The sequence below is a fragment of the Lagopus leucura genome, unplaced genomic scaffold (assembly GCF_019238085.1).
Source record: "Lagopus leucura isolate 7727_CA_CO unplaced genomic scaffold, USGS_WTPT01 Super-Scaffold_100004, whole genome shotgun sequence".
NCBI lineage: Eukaryota > Metazoa > Chordata > Aves > Galliformes > Phasianidae > Lagopus > Lagopus leucura.
In genome coordinates, this window is record NW_024962264.1 from 61,810,997 (window position 1) to 61,824,825 (window position 13,829).

General features: G+C 44.5%; 1 protein-coding gene across 1 annotated transcript in view; it reads right to left on the reverse strand.

The window, feature by feature from the left end:
- Window positions 1–11,140, reverse strand: part of FAM193A (family with sequence similarity 193 member A) — a 71,302-nt gene extending 60,162 nt beyond the window's left edge. Inside the window, exon 1 of the mRNA XM_042871233.1 lies at window positions 11,119–11,140. The gene's annotated coding sequence lies outside the window, so the exon portion shown is untranslated. The remainder of the gene's footprint in view (window positions 1–11,118) is intronic.
- Between the last annotated feature and the right edge of the window lie 2,689 nt (window positions 11,141–13,829).

Genomic DNA, 13,829 nt, shown 5'->3' on the forward strand with positions numbered 1-13,829 from the left:
CAGCTTACTGCAGGGAGGAACAGTCAGTTCTCAAACAGAACAAGCAATGAAGTAGTTGAATTGCAGCAAGGAGAGTCAGATCATACAGCAGAAAACTAACAGTAAAGCATTTCAGGATGAAAATAAGCTGCATGGTGAGGTTGTGGTGTCTCCATCAATAAGGTCATTGTGAGAGCAGACAGCTGACAAGTGTAACCAATGCTGCCTCCATTGGCCAGGAGAGGGAGAAATGATTGAGATAAGAGAGAATGAAACTCGAAATTAAGATCTTACAGCACAGATAGATTCTGGAACATTACATCTAGGCCTGGTATGAAAGAAGGAAGATAGTTTTTAAAATGCAGAAGGAAGCAAAAGCCTATCCAGCAGCCTGAGCTCCCACTGAGAGTTACTGGGAGTCTAATAAGCTTGGATTATGAAAAAGGAACTTGAAGGGAATTCTGTCGCAATATACAAATACCTCACAAGAACAAAACATCAGATTCTGAAGGGCTCCTTAAAAAGAAAGCCTCCAAGACCCACACCCACGAACCACTGCACCTCCCAACTATTCAGCAACAGTATCTTTATTACCGAGTCACACGGAAGACAAGCATTTGGGTAAGATTGTAGCAAAGCATTTTCAGAGAAAGCAGCTACTCCGGACCAGCAGCAGGGCTGCCTATTTAGCTGCCATGAAGTTCAAATGGTAAAGCGTGGACATGGAACAGTTATAAGTAATAGTGTAAAATGAAAATAAATAAATGGAAATATAGTCCCAGAATAACTTGAAACATCCACAAAAGATTAATCCCATTCATTTTCATTGTAAAACATGTACCAGTCAGGTTTAAAGAAATGCAACAGACATAGTATTCAAAATATGCACCATTAAGGCCATGATTTCGCCCATAACTCTCAAAACCAGTCAGTACGTTGGGTGGCCAGCAACAGCCCTTCCTAAAACATTAGATATCAATTAATATTTAACTTCATTACAATGCAGCGTTCCTCAGTACAAAGTTCCTGCCTCTCCTACTAAAGGTTTCAAAATTCAAGCTAGGAGAGAAAAGTGTATAAGAATGGTAGCTTCCAGGATAGAAATAAATTACCTTTTTACATTGAAAATGTAGGTTGTTGTGGTTCTGTTTGTCCGAAGTAATGTGTACCTATACATCACGAAAGCTTTAGTTTGTCCACTCCTCCTCCTGCATTTCAGCCTCTCAGCCAGCACAGCACTAACAGAAAGCCCCATCAGCCTCAGCCCACTGCTCCGAGCTGCCTCAAATCACAGCACATACCAGTACAATCCCCCACAGAGCCTGTGACATGGAGCGCAGAATCACAGTCAGTGGAGAAGAATCATGGGAATAGCCAGGAAAAAGAAGCAAAGATGCAATACAGATGATCACACGGATGAAGTTCCTTCTGACAGCACAGAAGCTTCCCATCTTTGGCTGAGTGACAAAAAAAAAATAAAAAAGCCACCACAAAATTCATCTGATATCTGTACCAACGAAGATTCTGTTCTCAACTATGTACTTTCTACAGTCACACACATAAGTTATGGCCAATCAAGTGGTGAAAAACTTCCAGTCAACCTCAGCTAAACCACTAACCTGCCATCTGTTGTGGTAGCGGCTTATTGAAGATAAGCAGCCTGGAAGCATTACTGCAATTAAGAAATCTTTTGGTCATTAACTCCACACCAATTAAACAGTAAAGGCTGGCAAAATTGTACTGCGGCTCTGATCTGCTTTTTCAGGCACACTCGCGCTCCCAAATGACCGACTTCACTATGCAACTCAGTATTAAAAGAAAATGTCTTCAAACATTTACTTAGGACTATGAGCAGCCTTCACACTCAAATACATACATGTTCTCCTAACGCAAAAATTTTACATGCACACAAACACTGGTTCACAACTACACACTGAGAGCAACATCATCAATCCACGTTCAAAAATGCCATATTTAAAGAGCTGAGATACCTACATGCACACACATGAGCATGCAGGCAGTCTCACTCATGCATCTGGCCGTGAAAGCCTCTGTGCTCACATCAGCATTAGGATTATCCAAACGCATACTTTGTGGAACACTCCCTACAACAAGTGTGAAGCAGCCAACTAATGGGTGCTTCTGTGATAAGGTTACAGAACTTGAAAGAGGTTCCCTAACTTTTTGTCAGTCACATCCGAACCAAAGTTTGCTATGGTAACTCCATTCATTCCAAGTATTTCTAAAATTACTGTTAGTTTGCTGCAACTAGGCCAAAGGGAGAAATAATCAAAAAAACAAAAAACAAAAAAACAAAAAAACAAAAAAACAAAAAAAAACAAAAAAACAAAACAAAAAAAAAAAAAAACAGCTACCACATAATGCTAAAAAATAGCTGAGAACGTTTGTGTACAACTCAGCCTTAGCACCACCCTCACAGCCTTGAAAGAGTTCTGCCCTGAGAGCTACTGCTACCATTCCTGTATGCAGGAAGAAAAAGCAAAACTACTTTAGTCCCAAAATACAGAAGAAAGCAGAAAGTTTGCAATGACCACAGACAGCACACCAACACCAACGGCATCAACACGCAGCTGTGTGCACTGCTTCTCTTTGAAAGAAGCATCAAAGACAAGAAGCGGGTGGCAGCGTGCGTTCAAGTCTGGCACCTCTGCTTAAAGCTGCTTCTTTTGTTTGTGAGGAGCTGCCACTGACAGCCTGACAGTACAAAGCTTCAGGCAGAACAGGAGTCAAGGTAAAGCCTCACAGCACTCTGAAAAACATTACACGTACATTACTTTTAATGCACTCTCCAAATTCCAGTGCTACAAACAAGGTATGTTTTAATTAAAAAAGAAAAGCATATTTTGAAGACTCGCGGCTTGCATTAATGGACTTCCTCCATAACTGGGATACAACAGGCTGCCTTCTTTGTGTCACTTTACAATGTCAATATAATTAAGTTTTGGTCATGTCCTTCGTAGGTTTTGAGTGTTTGTCATTAGGGATACATTTAAAAAAACCTTATTAGTCAAGTTCAATAGAAGTGGGTTACATAAAGTCGTGCCCAGCTGATGTTTGAGAGTCCTTCCTTCCTCGACTCATTCATGTATCTCAAAAGGCTAAGCTTCTTTTCATGTAACATCAATAATGTTTGCTCTTTTAGAGTTCTTTCTCCTCATCCAAACGAACTTTTCTCCCACGGCACACAGGAGAAAATGAAATAGCATTTTAGTCTTATTCTTTCCTTCCTCATTCAACCACAAAACAGACTTGTACTTCCTTTAACTTACCAGACCCATAATTGCCACCCATTTCTTCTGACAGATGGGGATAAGCAGTATGCCAACAAAACCCAACACCAATCCCTGAGATGGGAATATTCTGCCATACACAAATTGCATCAAGATGCTGTTTCTGGGTCTTGGTCAGAACTTGGTCTCTTTGATATGTACTCAGGTTCACAACTCCTAAACAGTTGTTAGTGGTGGTAATGGCAGTATAAGAAGATCATTTAGGGCTATTCCACGCCAGCTAGACAGCCATGCTATTGCAAACCTGTGCCAAGTCCACCTGAGAGACAGATGAACCTACCACAAATCCAGACCATTTCTTACCTCGAGTGGCCAATTTTACATGAAAGCCACCTCACGAAATGGATGCTCCTAACACAATGTGCCACATCTGTTTTTGTCCCCAAGAGCTGAGTATTATTAGCTAAATGGGATTCCCACCACTGCCAGCATCTTAAGGCTTCCATAGAGGAACACGCCTACTACTCCATCCTTTAGTCTCCAATACTCTGCCTGGGGAATAATTTCAGTGGTTACCTATTGTGCAGATTTCCAAAAAAGGTGAGTTAGCATACCTTAAGGGGTAGAGGAAAAAGAAAAGTAAACAAAAACATCTCTCAATTATTTCACTGCTGTCCACAGAAGTCTAAGCGCTAAAAGCCCTAGTGCAGACTTAAGCTGGCAGTGTTTACATTCCTAATTAAGAAGCTACACATTGCTATGGGTCCGTGGAGCCCTTTACAGACTCACAGGACGAGTATTGTACTTATTTACTATGGGGAATATATCAACTAGTGTTTAGTAAACCAATACCAATCAGCAGAGTTGCATGATTTTATACATTGTATTTAGAAAACTTACCTTTTCAGCACATGCACAGATCTGGGAAATAAACCAACTGCTGTCTCTACACTGTTTGATTCTGCTTTAATTTTTAAGCAGAGAAGCTCTAATTTCCAAAATGAGCAACAACTGACTTACGCGTAAATGCTGACATAACTGACATTGTGCTGCAAGGCATCATTTAACCAACACTTTGGATAGCATAGGCATAATTAGCATCTAGAAGAATAAAGATGGGTATCTCAAGATTTAGATCTAGAACAGCAAAGTCCCCTGGGCTGCCAACCAGACACACCTACCCAGCCTGGTACCTTTTCCCTGGAGAAGACAAGCAAGAGCTATTTAGAGCAGCAAACACTGCCCCAACAGCTGATCACATCCTCCATCTGTTCACAGCTCACAGACCAGTGAACTCCTTTCTTACTTCTTAAAAGTGAACAAAGGTTGGTTTTTCGTGGGTTTTTTTTTCAGTTTTAAAAAACAGCCTAGATTAAGATGAGAGTGAGTTCTCAACCCTTCTGAGCTCCAATTCTATTTTATTTTTAATGAGAAACCCATAACTGAAGAGACAAAGGACCAATACAGGCTCCTACAGAGATTTTCACCCTCTCCAACTCTGGGCACCCAGCTTGTACCAAATTCCCTTAGCACTTTCTATAACAACGAGTGGGGAGAGATGATTCTTCCACAGCATGATTCTGAAGTGCCTCTCTCTCAGGTACTCAAGTGTCCCCTCTTACTATTAGAATGGAGAGAACTACACTTTCCTTAAGTTACATGGCTTGTACAAAAGAAATTAAGTTGATTATATAAGAACACAGCTAAAGCTTGCACTCCAAGGACGTCTCTCTCCAACACTATCACCAAACACAAACAGCTCCAGTTCCACAGCCTCAAACAACTCAAAAGCAACCCCAGTGATTTGTTCCCCTTTCTAAGGTGGCGCTCAGACTAAGCTCTGCACCATTAGAGCAGTTGTACATTCTATACCAAATTATTTGCCCTGAGAAAATATACTTCAGGAGAATTACTGTGCTGTTCAGACATAGCTTTCATACTATTTCTGGTTTATTTCCTCACAGGGCTATGAGGTGAAGGTCAATAATGTCACAGGCTGCCTTGAATCTTAACAATATAAAATTAAATAACTCTCATGTCAAAAAAATAATGGTGTATTTATTTTATTGCATCCCCTGACAAGCCTCAATTTTGGCAGTTCCCATAATAACGTTAAGGGCAGCATTATAAATGTCATCTCCCAGCTGTGCTCTTCATTTACAGCACGAGAAACTTGTAGATTAAGTTATTAACAGAGACAAGGAATTGGACTGCAGTACTCATCTATCCATTTACCTCAAATATTTCTTCATTTTAAATATCCTATGAAGTTTTCACATACAGACCGCCCCTCCTCAAAACAGAGCTGTTCAAAGCTACCTTGGTCACCACTAAAATAAAAAATCACCGCAAGAAAGGAAAGTGTAGGCACAGTTTTCATAACTCAAATAAGAGATAACAAATGGCCTCTTTTCCCTACACTGAAGAAGCCCCAACAAGTAAAACATCTTCTCTGATTACCAGGATCCATGTACCAGAGCCCTGCCTGGCACACACAAGAAGCCCTGTATATCCTAAGCAATGCAAGATGATTTCCAGTTATTTCTCCTAATAACTTCTTAACAACACAACTGCTGCAAATCTGTATTTCTTAAGGACCACCCTTGCTGAATACACACCAGGGAGTAAACATTACCCATTTAGGCACCAAGTGCCACCAAAGTGAAATTCCACACACACTCAACAACCCCAGGGAAGAGCAATAATCCCTTCCATACAGGAACTGGAGACAAGAAGGGATCTGAGGACTCCCCTCACAGTGGGACACCACTACAAAAGGATAAATGCAGTAACAAAAAATATCCAAGATTAAATACAAAACATGAAACTTCAGGTACTATTTTGGATCAATTAAAAAATGCAAGACTGAACTGAACCCTGAATACCGTCACCAATATGCACCCATTTCAAGAGGAACTTCTCATGCTGGTCAAATTCTGACCTAAATCAACTGGGTTTCACTTACAGTCAGAAAGCAAAAGTTGAGAGGGGAAATGGAGTTACTTTTTTTTTTTTTTTTTTTTTTTAAACAGTCAAAACTATTTTTTTAATCTCTCAATCACTTTGTAACCAACGTAGCAACAAAGACAAAAAACCCACTGCCTTCATAACAAAGCCATAGTAGGACACTCCACCAGTAACTGATTAGGCACCACTGCCCAGATGCAATTTTTTTTGGACACGCTTTCCCCACGTTTCATTTCACAGCTCACAACCAATTATTCTCGTTATCAATTGACCATGATACAGCAGGTGCAGAAGGTGGGAGAGAAATGGAGCCATCGGGGATTGGAAATACGTCAAGGTCATGAGCACACGCAGGCTCACGCTTCCCAGGAGCGGCATTACATGATCTGAGCCACCAGCTAATAGGCATGCCTGTGGCCTCACATCTATTAGCAGAAAAATGCCTCAACTGATCATGAGAAGACGCTAAGAAAGAGCTATTAATGTGAATGTTATGCAACCATTAAGCTTGTTTTAAATGAATCTAACTAGAACGCTTCAAACTTTTAGTTGCAATAGATTCCCCTTCTAAATTAGCAAGTTAACTCAACCATACCACCTAAAACCAATCCTAATAGTTTCATCTGCTATCTTGTATCTCCTTTTATTAGGGAGCAAGCAGAGCATAAGCTCTTCAAGGCAGAGATTGCACCTCCATTTAAAATAAAGAAAGACTGAATTGCATTTAGAGGAATAAGTGTGCTCCTGGACTGTCCAAAGACTCTTTTTCTTAAAATAAGTATTTTGAGCTTATAAAAATATCTGCTTTCTTAACCTGAAGTTACAACACCACTTGAACTATCTAATTTACCTGAACCTTAATAAAAATTGATCAAAATACATTTGCCTTTTTTGGGGCTACACAGAAGTACAAAAGCTGGCTATTCAATCAACTTCTGAGCTCTTGACAAAGCTCACTTTTATATACCTTTTCTTTTGAATGTTTAAATCACTGAGGGGGAAAGAGAGAAAAGGGAAAACCTCAAGCAACAAATCAAGCACAGATACCTGTAAAATGCAATCAACTGGAGCACTGAACTACAAAGCTGATGGGCCAACCTGCTCTACAGAGTGGCAACTTACAGTCCGCTATGAATAGAATATCTATTGAAGAAACGATATAAGAAAAGTCCAGCAAAATATGTTATGAAAATTATGACAGCTCTCAAATGTAAGATTTAATCATTGCTACACTTGACAGATATAAACAATATAAACTTTGGGAAAGGAAACAAGAAAATGGTAAAATGGCTTCTGAATTATTTAGCTGAATACAAGGCAGCCAGGGCTACAGCAGATCCCATCACAGCCGGGCAGCCATGGACAGCAGCCCTTTAAGCCCCACGTGCCCCAGCACACCAAGTACAGCCCACCTGCCCACAGCAGTACTTGGGGTTGTGCAGTTGCTGGTTACGATAGCCCAGAGCTTCTTACAGCATGAACAATCCAACCAACATCCAAAAACGTAAAGGAAGAAATTAACAAGACCGAATGCAACGTATTACTGAATTTAAAACAATTCAAAACAGACAGTATAGCCTGTTTCTTTAAATACATATATGAAATTTCAAAAATATCTCACTTTCTGGTTACAAATGACCATCATTGATAGGATACTCGACTCTTTCTAGTGCTGCTGTGATCAGTTCTGTAAGAAGAAACACAACTCTTAGGGAAGCTTTGCAGTAGCACCACACCAGAATAAGTAACTTGGTTTCCAGTTCCAGTTCCATTAGACTCAGCTACAAGTTTCCAATAGTAAGATACTCCCTTACACTGAAACACTGCCATAGCATCTTCCATGTCACTATCACTCTAAAACATTTGCTTGTGCTGTAAAGGGTGAATTCTGACGCTCTTAAGCATGTGCATGGGGCAAGGTAGCTTCCAGTTAGGTTCCATTAGGTGTCACCCAGCTGAAGCTCAGAGCAAAACATAGCATATACTCTAACACACAATTAAGCCTCCACTCTTAAAAATAATACTCCAAAGATGATGTATGAGAGGCTCAATTGAAATACAATACTTAGCTACAACAGTCTCAGCTAGAACGTCAATTCTGGAATACACACCTCTAGTTTCAACCACATATAAATCCATTTTATAAAAGATACTTAACGTATACTTAATTCTAAACAATTATAGATAGAGAGAGACATAGAACACATTCTGGATCATTTCCTAAACCTCTTCTTTCATTCCATATTTTAGATAACTTTTGGGAGAAGCATTTTATGCAACTTCAATAGAGGAACGTGCCTACAATATCCAGAACGGATGACCTAAGCTCAGGGAAGTAATGCAAGATGGAACAGAAAAGTACATGAACAACTAGAAAACGCTGCAGAAAATGTGAAAATCTCCTTTCCTTTTTTCTTTTTTGATGTTTTATATATATACATATATATATATTTGCTTATATTTCCAGTTACATGGGTCCAGCAGAGAACTGGCTGCTGGTTTTCTTGCCCACTAACAGGAACCTTACAATGTGCTGTGTAAGATGCAAGTAAAGCAAGTCTGGTTACTACTTCACAGCTATTAGAGCGTTGCTTACTTTCCATCCAGCCAAAACAAACATTGCACCTAATTTAGAAGCAATCAGTCATCTAAAATACACAGTTTTCTTTCTTAACTTCATCCAGAAGCAACATATGCCAGTCCTTCGTTCACAGAACGCGCTCTTGTTTTGACCACGTACCCTCAATTAGCAAATTATTAACCATTAAGGATATCACATTTACAAGTAAGTAACAAGTTAATGGTGATTTGAGACTTCACGTCCGAAACAAAACCGTCATTTAACTGTTAAATATTGGCAACTCCTGTGCCTCAACGCCACTGGAGAGGTATTGGAAACATCAAGGAAAAAGCCACTGTAACAACTATGGAGAAAGTAATGCCAACTTTAAAGGTGCATCTCTAAGCACAGGCATTTACCCTTTGGAAACTGAGCACAGGGATTTACCTATCCCCATGATGAACCAATTTTAATGTTTAGTGTTTGATCAAACAAGATCTTTGCAAAGGTTTAGTCTAGCTTAACTAAATGGTTTATTTGACAAATTTCTTAATTCCTCATCTGTCCACCAGCCTTCAGGATCACTCCTACCATGCTAACAACTAAAAGACAGAAACATCTGATGAAATCATTTGCACATCTGGGCAAAAAAATAAATAAAATAAAATAAAAAATCTGAAAAACTAGGACAAAGTGACAAATGTTTTCAAAGTAACGTTGCACATACTTGGAAGAGAACAAACAATGCATTGGTAGAAGTAATAGACAAAAGTACTTTTCCAGAAATATAATGCTGAAATACTGCATTTAATTTGGGAAGTACAACTTATACTTTTCAATCAAAACCCCCTGAAGACTAAGAAATCTTATTAAGAACCACCTAGTCCAAAATGAAGAAGAAACATGAAGTAGAAAATCTAGAAGTGCTGCCACCTTTTAAGGCAAATTTCAGCACAAGATCTGATGGAGTACAATTAGTTGCCAACCAAAGTCCTGGACTGCATCTTAACCACAAGACGCAAAGAGATCAAAACATCAGGGATAGTGGAGCCTTCGCCATTTGAATCACATCCATGTGCTGCTCTGCTCATCACTTCACTGCTTGTTTCCTTTGCCGTTATCATGTTTATTTCAGTGATACCCAGGGACCTGTGCCAGGAAGAACTTGCATTCTAAGCCATCAAGCAATAAGATACATCTCCTGGCAAGAGGTTTTACCAAAATACTGTTCTGTGACAATTTGCATAGTTACAAAGAAGTTCAACATCTCTTCATCACTCACAATGATATTCTGAATAAGTCATATAAGTGGTACCGTCCCAAACAGAAATGACACTTGAAATAAGCAACAGATTAGAACACATGGATAGTTCCTCTGAACCTCTGCAAGCCCCGGGTAACTAAAACATGACGGCACAAAAAGACAAGCTTTAAAGAAGAAAAAAAAATAGCCAGCTACAATTGCCAAATTGCTTACTGATCCAGTAAAATAGGTGGGAAAAATTACATAGAAAGTAAAAAAAAAAAAAAAAAAAAAAAAAAAAAGAGCATTAGTTACATGGTGGCGTTTCAACCACCCCAAAGCACAAAAGCCATTTCTTCTGTTTCCCCCCCATGTGTACAAGTTCACGAGGGTGAGAGAGGAAGCGGAGCAGGCTGCGTGACACACATGGCCGGCTGAAGATGCTGTCAGCAGGAAATCCTTTTGTCAGTATAATACCTCAATGCAACCTTTGTGTGGGCAACATAAAAACCTGAGGTAACCTTTATAAGGGAAAGGCACATCAACTTATTTACTCTTTCATCACTCGAGCCATCGGACACCTTTCTAAAGGTTTAACCCTCGAGCAATTTCCGGGGGCGGAAAAAAAAGAACCAATTATACCCCACACTCTGCTCCTACGAAATGTCACCATCTTACGGAATAACGGACCAAATCTACACGATTTCGAGGCCCCAGCCTGACCCCCAAGGTAGCCCGACGCCCAACCGAGCAGCCCACCGCCAACAGGGCTCAGCTCCGCTCTCCCTGCCGCCTCCTGCACGATTTCCGCTCCCCCGAGGCCCGTCCCTTCAGCTCCTCTGTCAAGGTGGGGCACGAGGCGCGGACCCCGCAGCCGGGGGCTCTCGGCAGGGCGCCGCGCCGCCCTTCCCCCACAAAGGCTGAGCGGCCGGGGCCTCTCCCATCCCCACAGCCCCCGGGGGCCTCTCCCGGTTCCCCCCGCCCCAGGGCCGGCGAAGAGAGGGCGGATGACACGGCGAGCCCCCCTCCGTCCTTCCCTTCCTTTCCCTTCCCTCCCCCCAGCCCTCATCGCACCCGGGGGCCGTGCTGACGTCCCGGCGGCCAGCGCCTCGCCTCACCTCGCCGTGTCCCGCTGCCGCCCCGCCGCCGCCGCCCAGAGCTCCGCTGCCGGCGGCCGGGGCCGTCAGCAGGCCGCCCACCGCGCTGGAGGAGCCGGCCGCCGCCTGGCTCGCAGCCCTCAGAGGGACCGCTCCCGCCGCGGCCCCGGCCTTGCCCAGGCCTCCGGCGCCGCCTCCGCCGCTGGGTCCCGGCCCGCCGCTGCTGCCGAGGCCGCCGCCCCGCTTGTTCTTCCGGCGCTTGGCTCCGCGCTTGGCGTCGGCCGGACTCATCGCGCCTGACACCCGGGCGGGGAGGAGGGAGCGGGGGGGAGGAGAAGAAGGAGGAGGGGAAGGGGCGCGGGGCCGCGGCGAGCTCCCGGGTGCGGAGGGGGCGGGCGGGGCCGGGGCACGGGGCACCCCGGGCGCCGAGGAGCGGAGCGCACCGACTGTCACCGGCAACGAGGACTCCCTCGGCCCCAGCGCCGCTGACCAGAGTTACCGTCCAATATGGCGGACACAAGGGGAAAGTGATCCCCCCTTACGTCGGGGGGCTCCCCCTCGCGCTGACGGGAACCCGCCCCACGGGGCGCGCCGGGAAGCGTAGTTCTCTCGCGCCCCGCCGCCGCGCCGCGCGTGGGTCGAAGGACTACGACTCCCGGCGTGCATCGCGGGACCCCGCTGGGCGCGGCCTTAGACGTCACCCGCCGCCGCGAGGCCGCCTGGGAGCGGTAGTCCCGCCCGCCGCCGTTAGCCCCGCCGGCCGACGTTGCCACCCCGGTCAAGGGACTACACCGCCGCCCAGCAGCCGGCGAGCGCCACGTGACGCGCGCCCCCGCGTCTTAAAGGGGCCGCAGCGGCCGGGCGCTCCCGCAGAGGCTGAGGCGCGAGGGGCCGCCTTCCGCCGAGGCGAGCCGGGCGGAGGCCTTGGGCTAATGCAGGGAATGGCGGCCGCCTTCTGCTCCCCTCGTTCACATAGGCATCGCGGAGCCGGGTTTAAGCGGCACCACCGGCCGGCTCCTCTTAATAAGGAGCTGTGTGGGAGCCGCGTTTCATCCTCCGTGGGTGCGGGCTGTGGGAGGCACCAAGCCCCAGCGGGGAAGGCTTAAAATGGAGGTTACGCATGGTGGGCTGCACGCAGAGGGCCCTGCTCCTCACAGGTGGGGAGGTGAGCAGGCTGCCAGCAGGGCTTGGCCAACCCAACCCAACCCACCATAGGGACTCACACAGATCATCGAGTCCAACTCCCGGCTCCACACAAAGATCAGAGACAATGTCCAAACACTCTTTCAACGCCACTGCCACAAATTGCACACACAGCCACCTGGATTTGCCATAGCCATTTCTCTCTGTGGATTGCAAACCTCCATCCGGAGTGGCGGTCAGCATCATTTCCTGAGATTGTTTTCCCTTTGTGGCACAACATGGTGCTGCATGGACAGACCGGAAAAGGTGAAATGCTCCAGCACTCTGCTCTGATGCGATTTGGTGGTGTGACGTAACATTATAGACATGTTTAGGCACTAGAGTGTTGTTCTTCCCTTCAGCATCACAGCTGGGCAACCAAAAGACACAAAGGGTGTAAAACGTCTAAAAGGTCACAGAAACAATGTCTCAGGACTTTGGGAAGAAAAACAGAAGAAAGCTCTGATTCCAACATGTTCTGCTGAGACACTGGCAGCTCCAGAGATAGCTTCCATCTGTGCTGAAGCTGTTCCAGGCTGTTTGCCCTGATGCACATGAAGGAGCTTTGCAGGTATACACAAGCATCAGCAAAACCAGGAGAACATGTTTGTTCCTGGTGTGGTCTGGTAAATGGCAAGTTTTGGAGGAGCAGGACTCCTCCAAATATCCTTGAAGGGAGCATATAAACAGGAAAGGGAACGGCTGTTTACGAGGGTTGATAGTGATAGGACAAGAGGGAATGGTCTTAAACTGAGACAGGGGAGGTTTAGGTTAGATATTAGGAGGAAGTTCTTCACATAGAGGGTGGTGATGCACTGGAACAGATTACCCAAGGAGGCTGTGGATGCCCCGAACCTGAAGGCATTCAAGGCCAGGCTGGATGTGGCTCTGGGCAGCCTGGTCTGGTGGTTGGTGACCCTGCACATAGCAGGGGGGTTGAAACTGGAACAGGCTGCCCAGGGAGGTGGTGGAGTCTCCTTCTCTGGAGATGTTCAAGACCTGCCTGGTTGCCTACTTGTGTGACCTGCTGTAGGGAACCTGCTTTGGCAGGGGGGTTGGACTCGATGATCTCTGGAGGTCCCTTCCAACCCCTACAATTCTGTGATTCTGTAATCATTGTGGTCCTTTTCAACCCAGGCCATTCTGTGATTCTATGATTCATAAACACACAGTGCTGTATGAGCAGCAAATTACAGGATGACCAACCATAGGGTCATGCAATGCTCGCACAGTTGTTTGCAGCCTTTGCAATGAATAAATAAATTCTAGGCCCTGTAGTATGAACTCAAATTTGATTTCTTAACATCTCAATACACAGAATTATTCTTAGGGTGCATGTCTTTGGTTTGAAATGTTGACATGTCTTATTTCAGACCTATACACAGCCAGCTTTTTCTTCCTTTTAGAATTATATTTTCACATGGTCTCAGCTGTCAGTGTCTCTATCCCCTATGTTACAGATAAAAAGCATTGTTATGAGAAACTATTATTGTTAAATCGCTCAACTGCGCAGCAGCTAAGTCAGCTCAGTCTGTCACCACAACATTTAA